Source organism: Nycticebus coucang, chromosome X, assembly GCF_027406575.1.
Source record: "Nycticebus coucang isolate mNycCou1 chromosome X, mNycCou1.pri, whole genome shotgun sequence".
Taxonomy (NCBI): Eukaryota; Metazoa; Chordata; class Mammalia; order Primates; family Lorisidae; genus Nycticebus; species Nycticebus coucang.
This window is the reverse complement of record NC_069804.1, coordinates 13,618,593-13,630,809: the sequence shown is the minus strand read 5'-3', so window position 1 is coordinate 13,630,809 and position 12,217 is coordinate 13,618,593. Positions and strand designations below refer to the sequence as shown.

At 41.4% G+C, this 12,217-nt stretch overlaps 1 long non-coding RNA gene across 1 annotated transcript in view; it reads left to right on the top strand.

The window, feature by feature from the left end:
• The first annotated feature begins 431 nt into the window (after positions 1 to 431).
• Positions 432 to 12,217, top strand: part of LOC128577249 (uncharacterized) — a 125,029-nt gene continuing 113,243 nt past the window's right edge. The window contains exon 1 of the long non-coding RNA XR_008377530.1: positions 432 to 701. This is a non-coding gene — a long non-coding RNA (uncharacterized LOC128577249). The remainder of the gene's footprint in view (positions 702 to 12,217) is intronic.

The window sequence follows — 12,217 nt, the reverse complement described above, 5'->3', positions numbered from 1 at the left end:
TCTCTCTTATGCTGGCTTTCACAACTCTTCTGTAAATCTAAGTAGGACAGTTCATACTAGGCAGATGTTTTACAAGAGACTTCACTGAAGTTTGTGGAAACCACAAGAGATGCTTGAGTTTGCTGTGGATCCACTCCTGGCCTGGCCAACTTCCCTGGGACAGAGAACACTGGTTCCTTACTTCTCCTGACTTTCCTACAGCATTCACCTGTGATGTTTCCTCCATATCCAGGAAAGCTAAGCCCGGAGGGGAATGGGGTCTCTCATCTGCTCAAGACCCACTTTCCATACCCTGGATTCCTATCTGATTGCCTGGTGATGTCACTGGCAGTGGCCAGCTGCCACTTATTGTGATGTGAACACTTGGCCTATGACCACAGGAGGCCAGTCTTATCAAACAGCCTGCAGCCCTACCAGGCCAGAGGCACACACACATCAGGGGTAGGATAAGGGGCCTTCTGTTAGATACAGTCTGGAGGCTTGTTCCAGTGAGTAAAGAATAGGCACACCTAAGACTTTCTATGTCCTGCTCCTTTCCTGTTCTTTAAGGGCTTTGGGTTAGGACTGAGGAGTCACTGTCAGGTTTGGCTTCTGCCTTGGACTCATCTTGACGAAGAACATGGCAAAAATCCTTGCCACAGTCCTCTTAGTATGGAAAAGAGTTCAACCTGTGTGATGGGAAAGAGGAGAAGAACGTCCTGGTAAGTAATACACCCTCCAAGGCCTTTCAACGCCTTCAAGTGTATAAATTGTCACTGATTTGGCAAGATTGATTTTCTACCCTTAACTTTGAAGAATCTATCGCGAGACCAAAGCAAGTGAAATTGATTTCTGCTCACTTCCTTCCCCACCCAAGGTCTCTCTGCTTGTTCCTGCAGATAGGAGATTTTCCAAATTTCTGTGCCCTTTTTTTTTTTTTTTTTTTCTGTGCCCTTTTGAAAATCCTGGGGGTTTTGGTTTTGTTTTTAGTTCAGTGAAATCAGATGGTTCTACAGATCCGTGTGGGAATTTTAATGTGATAGTCCAGGTATTTAAGCTTCATTAGTTTAAGAAGACACCTCTGTTGCACCACAGATGGAAGCCTAAGTAGCCCTAACTATTAGTGTTAATATTTACATTGTAAATGTTGGGCTTTGGCCATGAAAAATGGGAATAGTATCATCCCGCTTTTCATTCAATTGACATTTTGTGTATTGCGCCTAAATAAGAATGTACCTCAGAAAACTACTGGTAGAAATTTCTCTGAATTGCACTCTACAGAATCAAATGTAGTGGGTCTGTGTTTTGTTTTTCAACATAGGCTAGGAAGAATGTCCTACTTTTTTTAGTTCTCTAAAGTGCATTTAATTGGGCCTAAACCTCCACTAGCCTGGCTGGAAATTCAACCTTGGGCACAATATGGATCCCATTGAAGGGTTAAGCAGATATGTCAAGGGCCTCTTGTTGCCCAGAACATATGAGGGCCCTCTGGTCTTAGGTCCAGATGGTCACTGATGATGGGTGTTGTCTTGGCCCATGTGGTTCTTTGGAGGCAGGAGAATCTGAGGCATCCATGTAACATAATGCTTGGGCTGAGGCTGGGAGCCCTCATTCCTGAGGTCCTGCCTACCTAGAGAGAACCTGTAGCCATTTCCTCTTAGTGCTCTCTCCCTTCCAGCTCTGGGAAAACCTAGCATGACCTCCTCAGTACATTTCAGAAATGGAAACCAAGAAAATGGATGCTCAGCACAGAAGGCACCTGCCTCTAGGGAACCACAGTCCTCCACTCAGCAGCATAAATGTTCCTGAGGCCAGGGAAGTACAAGCTTGGGTAGTTTCTATTTCCCCAATTAAACAGGAAGAATAAGCTTGGGGAGGTGAATATGGAGGTCACAACAGTGATTTTTAACTGATGTGCCATGAGAGGATCTTAGGTATGCCACAAAAATTTAAAGATCATTGATTAAATTATTTATGAAAAGAAGTTTATAGCACAGTGTTTTATTATTATTATTGTTATTTTTTATTAATATTAAATCATAGCTGTGTATATTAATGCAATCATGGGGTTTTATTATTGTTTTTGATCAACATAATTTAAGCATGTTGCAAAAATTTAACCATAGGTTCAAGTATGCTGTGATATAAAAGGGTTGAAAAACACTGGGTTAGAAGATAGAAAAAAATGTAAAGGAGTTGTTTCCAAAAGTGGAAAAGTTGTCTTTACTAGAGAAACATGGTGGGATTATGGGTAATAGGTATACTGAGGGCCCACTTGAGATCTGTGGTCATGACTGTGTTTTTTCTCCAGTCATACTGAGTGCTCAGGTCCAGCTGTGGAATGGTCAGAGAACTAGGACAGAGGGACAATGTAGTAAAGGGGTGTCTGTAAGGGTATGATTGCAAGGAGGGAGAGGAGGACTTAGGTAGGTAGGGTTGATGGACAGTGTCAAACTGGTAGGACTGATGGCCTACAAGTTCTAGTGGCCTTGGTTAGGCAGAGACCTAACTATTGGCATCTGGAGCACTAGAGTAAGTGAATTGGAGGAAGAGAGGTTGACGGTTAGTGAGTGACTCGAAATTAGGGTTTTAGAGTTAGATTGGTTATTGGAGATGACACTCTAGGAGAAAGGGGGTAGTTTAACTGGTATAGTGGAAAAGATCATTGGAAGTGAAGATGTCAAGGGACAGAGATGCTAGAATGAAGGTTGAATTGTCATGATTGGATTAAGAGAGAGATGGTGAGCCACGTCGAAAAAACAGGCATTTCTTGTTGCCTACCACAGGGAGGGTTGGGGGGTTGTATTCTCTGATGGCATGCATTTAAGAGAAGTGGAGCATCTGAGTGGGGAGGAATGGAAATGGTCTGAAACAGAGGTTGGCAAACAATGGCTAGAAGACCAACTCTATCTTGGTGCCTGTTTTTGTAAGTAAAACTTTATTGGCACTCCAGCTATACCCCATATATTTATATATTGTCTGTGGCTACTTCAGCACCATAGCAGAGTTGAGTAGTTATGACAGAGACCTGATGGCCTGAAAAACCTAATTATTTGCTATCTGATGCTCCACAGAAAATATTTATCTGATCTCTGATCTAGAATTAGCAATGAAAAGCCAAAGTATTAACCTCACAGTGAGAAGTAAGCACAATTAATATCACAATAACTTTTCTTGCCACACAAATGTCAAATCCTTCTGTTCCTCTCAGTCTGGGTCTGCTCTAGGTCACCAGATCAGTTGTTTGACTCGACTAATCTTTTTTTCACAATGAATCAATTCATTGGATGGATGACGTAACAGAATGGCTCTCTGTTTTAGCTTTGTATATGGACATATTTTTTCTTATAAGCCTAAGCCAGCCTACTACAGAGGTATATTTTTAATAGTATGCAAATCCATATCACCATTCATTTAGACAATAAACCAAAGAGTATGACACTAGTCTATAGTTTGTTGGGGTACTGAGTAAAGATGCTAGTGGATCTTCCTTCCGTGACCAATTTCCTGTCCTACCTCTTGGAGTTCCTTACTTTTAGTCTTGAGAACATCAAACTACCCTAGAAGGCTTTGCCTACTGCCTAAAGCAGTGGTTCTCAGCCTTCCTAATGCCACAACCCTTTAATACAGTTCCTCATGTTGTGGTGACCCCCAACCATAAAATTATTTTCGTTGCTAATTAATATAGTTCCTCATGTTGTGGTGACCCCCAACCATAAAATTATTTTTGTTCCTCATGTTGCTACTTAGCAACAAAAATAATTTTATGGTTGGGGGTCACCACAACATGAGGAACTGTATTAAAGGGTTCTGGCATTAGGAAGGCTGAGAACCACTGACCTGATGAGACAGGCATGGGCAGCATTTTCAGAGTAGTCAATCTATAGGCTTACCCAGTGATCACTCCCACTCTTTCCCTGGAAAATTTGAATCAAAGTACAAAGACTCAGAGAATGGGCACCTGAGTCAAGTGAATGGTGGGACACCAGAGTACATTTTCCTATATGTGTATTGTTAAGCTTCCTGAAACTATCTTCTTTATTCTTCTTTTCCTGGAACCAGGAGCCTATACAGCTTCCTTTCCCATGAGGTCTTTATCTTTTACTCAACCATCGAGTAGTTTCTATTCTTTGGAACCAAACAATTACTAAGAGTGTGCCCGTGACTGATACTTGGTGATAAGTGGGTCCATTTGCTTTTCTCTCCAGGATTTAAGGTACAATGTGTCTCCCAGGCCAGTAGTTTTTTTGTATGGCCTTTGTCATAAGGAGACAAGAACCTGGTGGAAGCAGCAAAAATGCAAATCAGTCTTTACTCTTGGGAAGACCATTGGTGGCATGAACCTAACTGAAACACAGTCAGTGAGTACTATCCTCCCTAGGTATCCTCAGGTTCTAGACACCACCCTACATTGGATACCAAAATCCATAGATGCTCAAGTCCATGGTATAAGATGGCATAGTATTTGCATATAACCTATGCACATCCTCCCTTATACTTTATATAATCTCTGACATCTAATACAATGTAAGTGCTAGGGAAAAAGTTGTATACTGTATTGTTTTTAATCTGTACTATTTTTATTGTTGTATTGTTATTTTTAATCATTGTTTTTCTGAATAATTTTGATCTGCAGTTGGTTAAATCCTCAGATGAGCAACTCATGGAAATAGAAGGCCAGCTGCACACAGTCTACAACAGATACTCTTTTCTAGTCTTAATAGAAAGGACTGACACTTGAATAGCAAGGGTCACTGGAGTCATTTGCCACCCAGGGATAGTGTAGGGATTCTCTCAGACAAAGCTAAGAGTGATCACTCAAGGTGCAAATGGTTTTTTGGAAGATTTTTATTAACTGGAGCATCACCTTAGTTATTTTCCTCCCTTCATTTTCCAGAACCAACATTAACTGTGTATTGAAAGAAATGTGTTTCAAGTGTGGCTGTCTCCGTTTTGTTCTGGACATGTCTAACTGCTGGCGATGAAAAATGATTTTTTTTTTTTAATTTTCTCCACAGCCCTAGCTACCAACATTAGTGATGAAAACAGTCTCTGTTGTGCCCTTTGGTTCATTAAGTTCTTGTGATCCAATCACTTCCTATGCTAGTTGGGTTTAGTAAAAATGCACTCTGCTGTTTGGGGATTTAGAAGCAGAAGAGAGGAAAAAACCAAACATATGCACCAGTACCAGCCACAGGGCAGACACTACGCCAGGGATTTAGAAAGACTTTGACCAATGGAAATGCTAATGTCTCAGTTCCAAGGTTTTAAGTGTGCTCTCTTTCCCTTGCCAGGTGATGACACCTTCCCCTCTGATTAATGAATAAGCCAGTTCTCTGTCTTTAGTTCAATAACCTGTGGATTGAAGGCAGCTGTTCTACCGTGGATCCCACCAGTGGTGGTGATGCCAAATTGGTTGTTAAATGAAGCTGGCAGATCGTTTTCCTTGGGCTGTGAATTTCTGTGTCTCAAGTGATTTCCATTCTAGGTCAGGGCTGGAGAGAGATAATTTAGGGGAGAGAAAAACTTTAGGCTGACAAAGACTTCCAACTGTACCATGATGGAAGAGGTCATCAAAACAAATAGCCTTTTTTTTTTTTTTGTAAACCTCCATCTTATTAGGCATATCAGAGTGAGCAAAGGTCCTCTTTAAGTAAGGAGTCATAGAATAATGAGCTTCTCTGAATTAGTTTATTAGTCATAAAAAGAATGACTCAGAAATTAGTAAGGAGGCTTGTTCCCCCAATGTGATTAGCATGACAATATTTCATATTTGTCTGCTGTCAGTATAGAGAAGCCACTTTATCACATACTTTACCTGCCTAGAGGAGGCCATGTAATGACATTTTGGACAATGGCCTTTGAATAGTGGTGTGCTGGTAAAATGTTTAACATCTAAATCCCCAGAAAAAAAATTACAGGCATTTGATTTGTAGTGTTTCCCATGTTCTGTGGTGTAAATATGCCTACAATAGCCAATTTCAAGCTACCGACATGACATCATCGAATGTAAAATTTGGAAGCAAATCTGCACAATCAGCTTTTAGAAGCCAATACCAGCTGGCTCCAGGCGTGACTCCCTTCTGGGGATAGTTAGACCATCTCCAATGAGCCAGGCTACTGTCAACTGCTTCAGAAGAATATAAGCTTGTGGGGAGAGTTTAGGGAGATGTTTTGATGATATCCCTTTCAACTGTGCCTCACATTTGTGGCTTTAACACAAGCTGAGGAGGCGGCTATTTAATTTGATGAGAATTTATTTGGTCACTCTAGGTAAACTGTGTCCAACTACCTACTATTTCAACTTTTCATTATGGCTGTAGAGATCTGTGGACAGAACTTTGTATTGGGGTAGGGGTGTGGCACATTGAGGGAAAGATCTTACTTCTTCTATCCCCAGCTGTTTAAGTTATTGGCTGTTTCACTCTTGAGCCAATTAATGGTCATTCTTGTCTTTTTCTTCCTTCCTAACAATTTATGAATAACAACCAGGCAGCAGCTTCTTCCTAACCAACTCAAGAGCAAACACATAGGGTTGTGTATTTTGCCATTCGTCTTCTCTCCTCTTCCTATGGAAGTTGAAATAATAGAACAGCAAGTGGAAGACAGAAACAAGATTGCTGCAAACTCGCCAAGCCTGGAGCAAACTGCACAGTCTCCTCTGCAAGGATTTCACTGCTTTGACATTTAAAACTGGGATTTTTCCTCAGAATTCAAAAGAAATGAATCTAATTTCCTCATTGAAATCACTAATCGCTTTTGAATTCACTAATCCTTTTTAATACAATTCTTAGCAGATGTTCCCAAACTGTAAACTCACACACAGAAATTCAAAAAGTACTGATTCCCCAGACCCTACCTCAAACCTGATGATTATAATACCAATCAGGGTGGGGAGTAGAGGTGAAGGAGAGAGCTTAAATTAAAAAAAAAAAAATCCTTAGATGATTCTAGTGCAGGTAAAGCTTTGGAAACACTGCTTTAGAGCAAGGAAGGACTCGGTTATTATTCATCTGGGCAGCAAAGTTAAGCTGTATTTTCTAGATCAGCAGTCCAGACGGGGGCGTTGACAGATGAATGTTTCCAGTAGTAAGATGCCAAATGTGTGTAACAGTGGTCCATTGAAGCGGCTCACCGTCAAACTTTGAGATCTCCAAACTTCGCACTGCTAATGTCCCTGGCTGACGACCCCCATGGCGCTTGCCAACTGCCAGCCATTTTGTTCTCCCACCCCTTCAGCAAAGTCCCTGGGAAAAAAACCCCAAACCATCTGAAAGTATTAGGGAACCTGAAAGAAATGCCATACCTGGGTGACTCTGATTGCCTTTAGAGGCTGAAATAGCTGTCAGAGAGAGAGAAGCTCTTAGCCATTTGCGGCTTTTCATGGACATCAATTTTTGGTCTTTGAGTCAATGTAAATTAGGTGCATCAATTACGATCGCAGCTGACTGTCAGTTAACATCTCTGTCCTTTATGATAACTGACTTGAGCATAATGAGCAGGCGAACACACTCTTTATCATTGGCCATCTTTCTCAGCTTCTGCGTATTGATTTTCAGCCTCAGAGCTGGGTCCAAACAGCCTTGAACTTCAGGTGATCTTTCTATTCTTGTTCTTTCATTCAGTCATTTATTCATCGAATATTTGCAGGATGTCCGACAATGGAGAAGGGTCAGTATAAAAATAAATGAAGGCCTCAACCCTGCTCTCACGGAGTCTCCCAGTGGGAGGACAATAAAAAAATAATAAACAAAAACATATGTAACACCATGACAAAAATAAATGAGTAAAATAAGTAGTATGTCAGATGGTGAGAAGCACCACGGAGGCAAGTAACCCAGAGATGAGGAGGCAGAGCTGCAGGTAGGGATTATGCCCCAATACAGGAGGCAGTTCACCAAGACTCGATTGCTAAGGAAGATTCGCAGGGCCCTAAATGGCAGTGCTCAAACATTTGGAGTTTATTACCGGAAAAGGATACAATGGAGAAAGAGCATTAGAGTAAGGCTATATGTCACACCAAGGACTACTTTGCAGTAAGGGATCCGGAGAGGTCAAGGGTGCAGATCTCTTGTCCTCTTTCTGTAAGGGCTCTGGCAGGACACACTCCTGCTTTCTGCTTAGGAGCCGTAGACATGTACACATATCTCTTAGAATCTGGGAACTCAAAGTGGAGTTTTGCCTGGAATTTTCTTTGTATTTTGCTGGTGACATATGCATATGCCTGTTATGTAACCAGCCTTTGTAGCACTGACCTCCAAGGGCCTCACCCTGACCAGGACTAGATCATCAGTCTCGCTGTTATCAATGAACAATTCTGACAAGCTGGTACAAATATCCCCAAACTACTTGTGCCCATGGTTACATGGCAGTACTATTAATCAATAGGTTTCATGCCTTGGCCAGAGATCAGTGCCATACAAGTGCATTTCTTATTTTAACAGAATAACTTAGGCCCATTCTAGGCGTGCGGGAATTAACTCTCACAGCACAGATTGCAATTCTAGAGAACAATTTTAAATTCTAAATTGCAAACCTAAAAAACACTTGTAAATTTCCAGGTGGTAACAGAACCAGCTATGCAGAAATCTAAGGCAGCTTTTGGTTCTAGGCAGGGAGATCAGCAAGTGCAAAGGCCCTGAGGCAGGACCGTATTCAGAGAAAAGCAGAGGGCTCTCTGAGATCAAGGCTGAATGAATGATGGGGAAATTTAGTAGATGATCTCAAAGATGTAAGGAGCAGATGCTGGATGGAAATCTGAATCTCATCGTCTTCCAAATGTTTCCCAACTCTGTCTTGCTTTTCCCTTCATGTTGCAATAGAATATGTCAGTTCTAATTAGAACAGGGGCTCTTAACCTGGGTGTCTATGGATAGAATTCAGGAGGCCTCTAAATTTCAATTGCAAAAACTCTTACTTTTATTGATATGTAACTGAAATTGAACATTTCCTTCCATTAGGAATACGGGCAACAGGAATAGTATAAGGAGTACTTGTAATTCTGCCATCCATAGCTATCACAGAGATTTTTATATCAGATTATAGTTGTTGCAAATATTCTGAAATATCTTTGATGCTCATAATTTCTTTGAAATTACTTAGGTTTTTAACCCACTGGCAGATTGCACATGACCATGGTCTTCCTATGTTTAGATCAAATGATGAAATTAAATATTTTCCCAACTCGAGTTTAACACAGACCTGGAGCAACCTGATGCCTTTAAAAGATAATATTTGCCTTGTAAAATCAGCTATGGAAGTTCTAACTCCATTTGCAATAATGTATCTCTATGGATGAGTTTTTGATACTTGAAACCATTGAAACAAAAAATTGATGTTGATTAGATATTCAACATGACGTGCCTCCATGGTTTAATGTTCTTTCTGAAAATAAGCAACAACAGCCTTCACACAAAAGTGTCTTTTAAAAGTCTTGTAACTTTCATATACGTATTGTAGTGTTATTTTATTTGTGTTTATTTAGGGTGCTAACAAAGAAGCAGTTATATTACTATATCATAAATGCATTCTTTTCATTTATTTTAAAAGAATCAGTAAGGTATACTTCACATATAATTCAGAGACTTTTACCAGCTGCAGGAAAAAAAAAGAGCTCAGCAAGAACATTTTCTATTAGCTGTTCCAAACAGATATGCAAGGTCTCCAGGATAACAGCTGGTAAGGTTGATGAGGTATTAGCTCCTGAATGGAATATATCATATAAGATTTGACAAGCTTGAATTAATACCTAATGTTCTTGAAAGGGGTGGGAAATGATTGGAGAGCAATCAGGGAGCATTCCCAAAGAGGCCCCATGCAACACAGAAGCAGATAAACAGCAAAGTGCACCCCATTAGCAGGTCACCAATGGACTGGAATGGGCTTGTTATTGCTGAGAGAATGGAAGCTTAAGGAGGTGTGTGAGCACAGCAGAGAAACGGCACCAAAGCTAATTTTTTCCTCTCAGGTTCCCTATGTATAGTGCTAGACTATTTTGAGTTTGGCTGAAGGCCCTATTTAAGTAAAGAAAAAGGGGGTCTGCTCTACCTTGCCCCCATGCCGAGAAGTATGTGCCCCTGGGTTCCATTGTGGTTATGGATTTGGGCTGTAACCTCATCTGACAATGATCTAAATTGGATGCTAACGACCAACACTTAACCATGCAGCCCTTTCTCCACCCTGTGCAATGGAGTGGAATCTTCTGGGGTTCTCTTGGGCTTACTGACTTGTCGACTCCTTCCAGTGGTCCTCAACTGGGATCTCTTCAGTCCCTTCTCAAGGCACATGTGATAATGTCTGGGAATATTTTTAGTTGTCACTACTAGGGAGTGCTATTGGCGTCTAGTGGGTAGAGGCCAGGGATGCTGCTCAGCAGCCTCCAGTGCTCAGGAGCACAAGAAACCGCTATTTGGCCCGGGACGGAAGTAGTGTTGAGAGCCAGGAGCCCTGCTGAGGAGGATGCTGTGCATAACTGCCTGGGTGTGTTGGGTTTGCAGAAATGAAGGTCTTGACAGAGGGGAAGAAGTGGCCAGGTAAAGGTGGGAGGAAAAGGCATACCATTTTGTCTCTTCTGGCACACTTCCCAAACACAACTCTGCTCTGTAATTCAGATTGTTTCATGTAAATTACTCATTTCTTTCCTGATTTTATCTTTCCTGTGACAGCCAAGGGACAGCTAAGATCAGGGAGGGCTGCTGCAAGGCTCTGGCACGAGCCAGAAAAGCACCCACATGTGTAGTTCCTTTGTTCCATAAATCTTATACTAAACTATCGGTATCTTATCAATTAATATTGATATATTAGGCACCATTCGTAGTATACTGTATGTACTAATACATGTCTTTTTGCCTCCTAGTTAATACTGTTTTTAGTACCTGTCGAAATAAAAAACTTGAGTGCAGTTGTAACTCATGCAGTGGACCAGAGGAATGATAACAAGATTTTCAAATAATATTCCAATTTTGACTCACAGTTAGATGCTCTGGCTTGCCCTGTGGAAAGGAAAGGCCCTGCAGGAATAACAAAAGTGAATGGGAGAAAAATAAGAATGCACAGTTTTATAGAATCGTGGGAGATGGAATGGTACTCAGACGAGTCCTGCAGTGATTGAGAAGTAAGGGTGTGTAATGAGTGGCCGTCCTTCATCACATCTTGCAGTACCCTCTTCCTCAACACCATCCATGGCCCATTTATCTTACCATCTTGTGGTCTGTTGGATGCTAACTATTCCTGCTCTGGTATTTGTTAATGAAAGCCCAAGATATTTCTAAGCAAAGTAATTAGAGGTTCTGAGAAACAGAAAGTACTCAAGACACCAAAGAAGGGCTTCTCAGGTCATTTTGTAGGTTGGAAGAACAAATGCTGGGGCTCAGACAGGCATTTAGAGGATCCCTTTGATCACCACCTAGGCTGTCCTCTACCTCTGTTCACTTAAGCAGTTGTCCCACATGTCTGGTCCATAAAGCCCCAGTAAGTCTTATCTAGCCTCATGATGTAAATGCCACCTGTGTACCGATAACTTCCAAACATAAGAACTGAAGTGGCCATCCGATTTGGCTATCACAGTACAATAATCAAGCAGCAACTCAGTTTCACTGAGTGTCTAAAACTTAATTGTGGTGCATTGAAAACAAATGATAGATGAGGGAGTGAAGGTGGCTATTCTTTCAAGCAGAAAACAATAATGAAGTTCTAGGTAAGGGAAACTCTTGCCCAATCACTTAAGGAAAATGGCTATGATACCTGCATTATACTTCTGACTTTAGCTGTAGCTGAGATGGACAGTTCCTTTCAAATCTAGACCCAGCTGGCACTTAGAAGCTCCCCCCACCCCCACAAGTGCACAGCTTTCGGCATTCTGCTTCAAAGTCTCTTCTGAAACATTGGAAGCTCACTAGGCCCTTGCATAAGCACAGACCAGAAATACGAGGGAAGTACCCCCAGGAACTAGTCTCGCAGTGGAGGAAGGGAGCTAATATATAAATACTTCAACCTTCCATCTTTACTCATTTTTTTCTGCTTCTCTGGTGGAATGGAGCTTACATTTAGCACAGCAGTGACTTTGGTAATGTACCCTAAGATTGGCTTTTCTTTCTTCCATGTCCCATTCTTTCTACTCACTCATTCATACTTCATTGCTACTGCCAAATGCTTTTGCTTGGATCTGGTCATTACCAGTGCTGAGTGAGCTCTTGGCTCTGCAATCTTGGCACATTAGAGATTTACCAAGCTTGTTCAC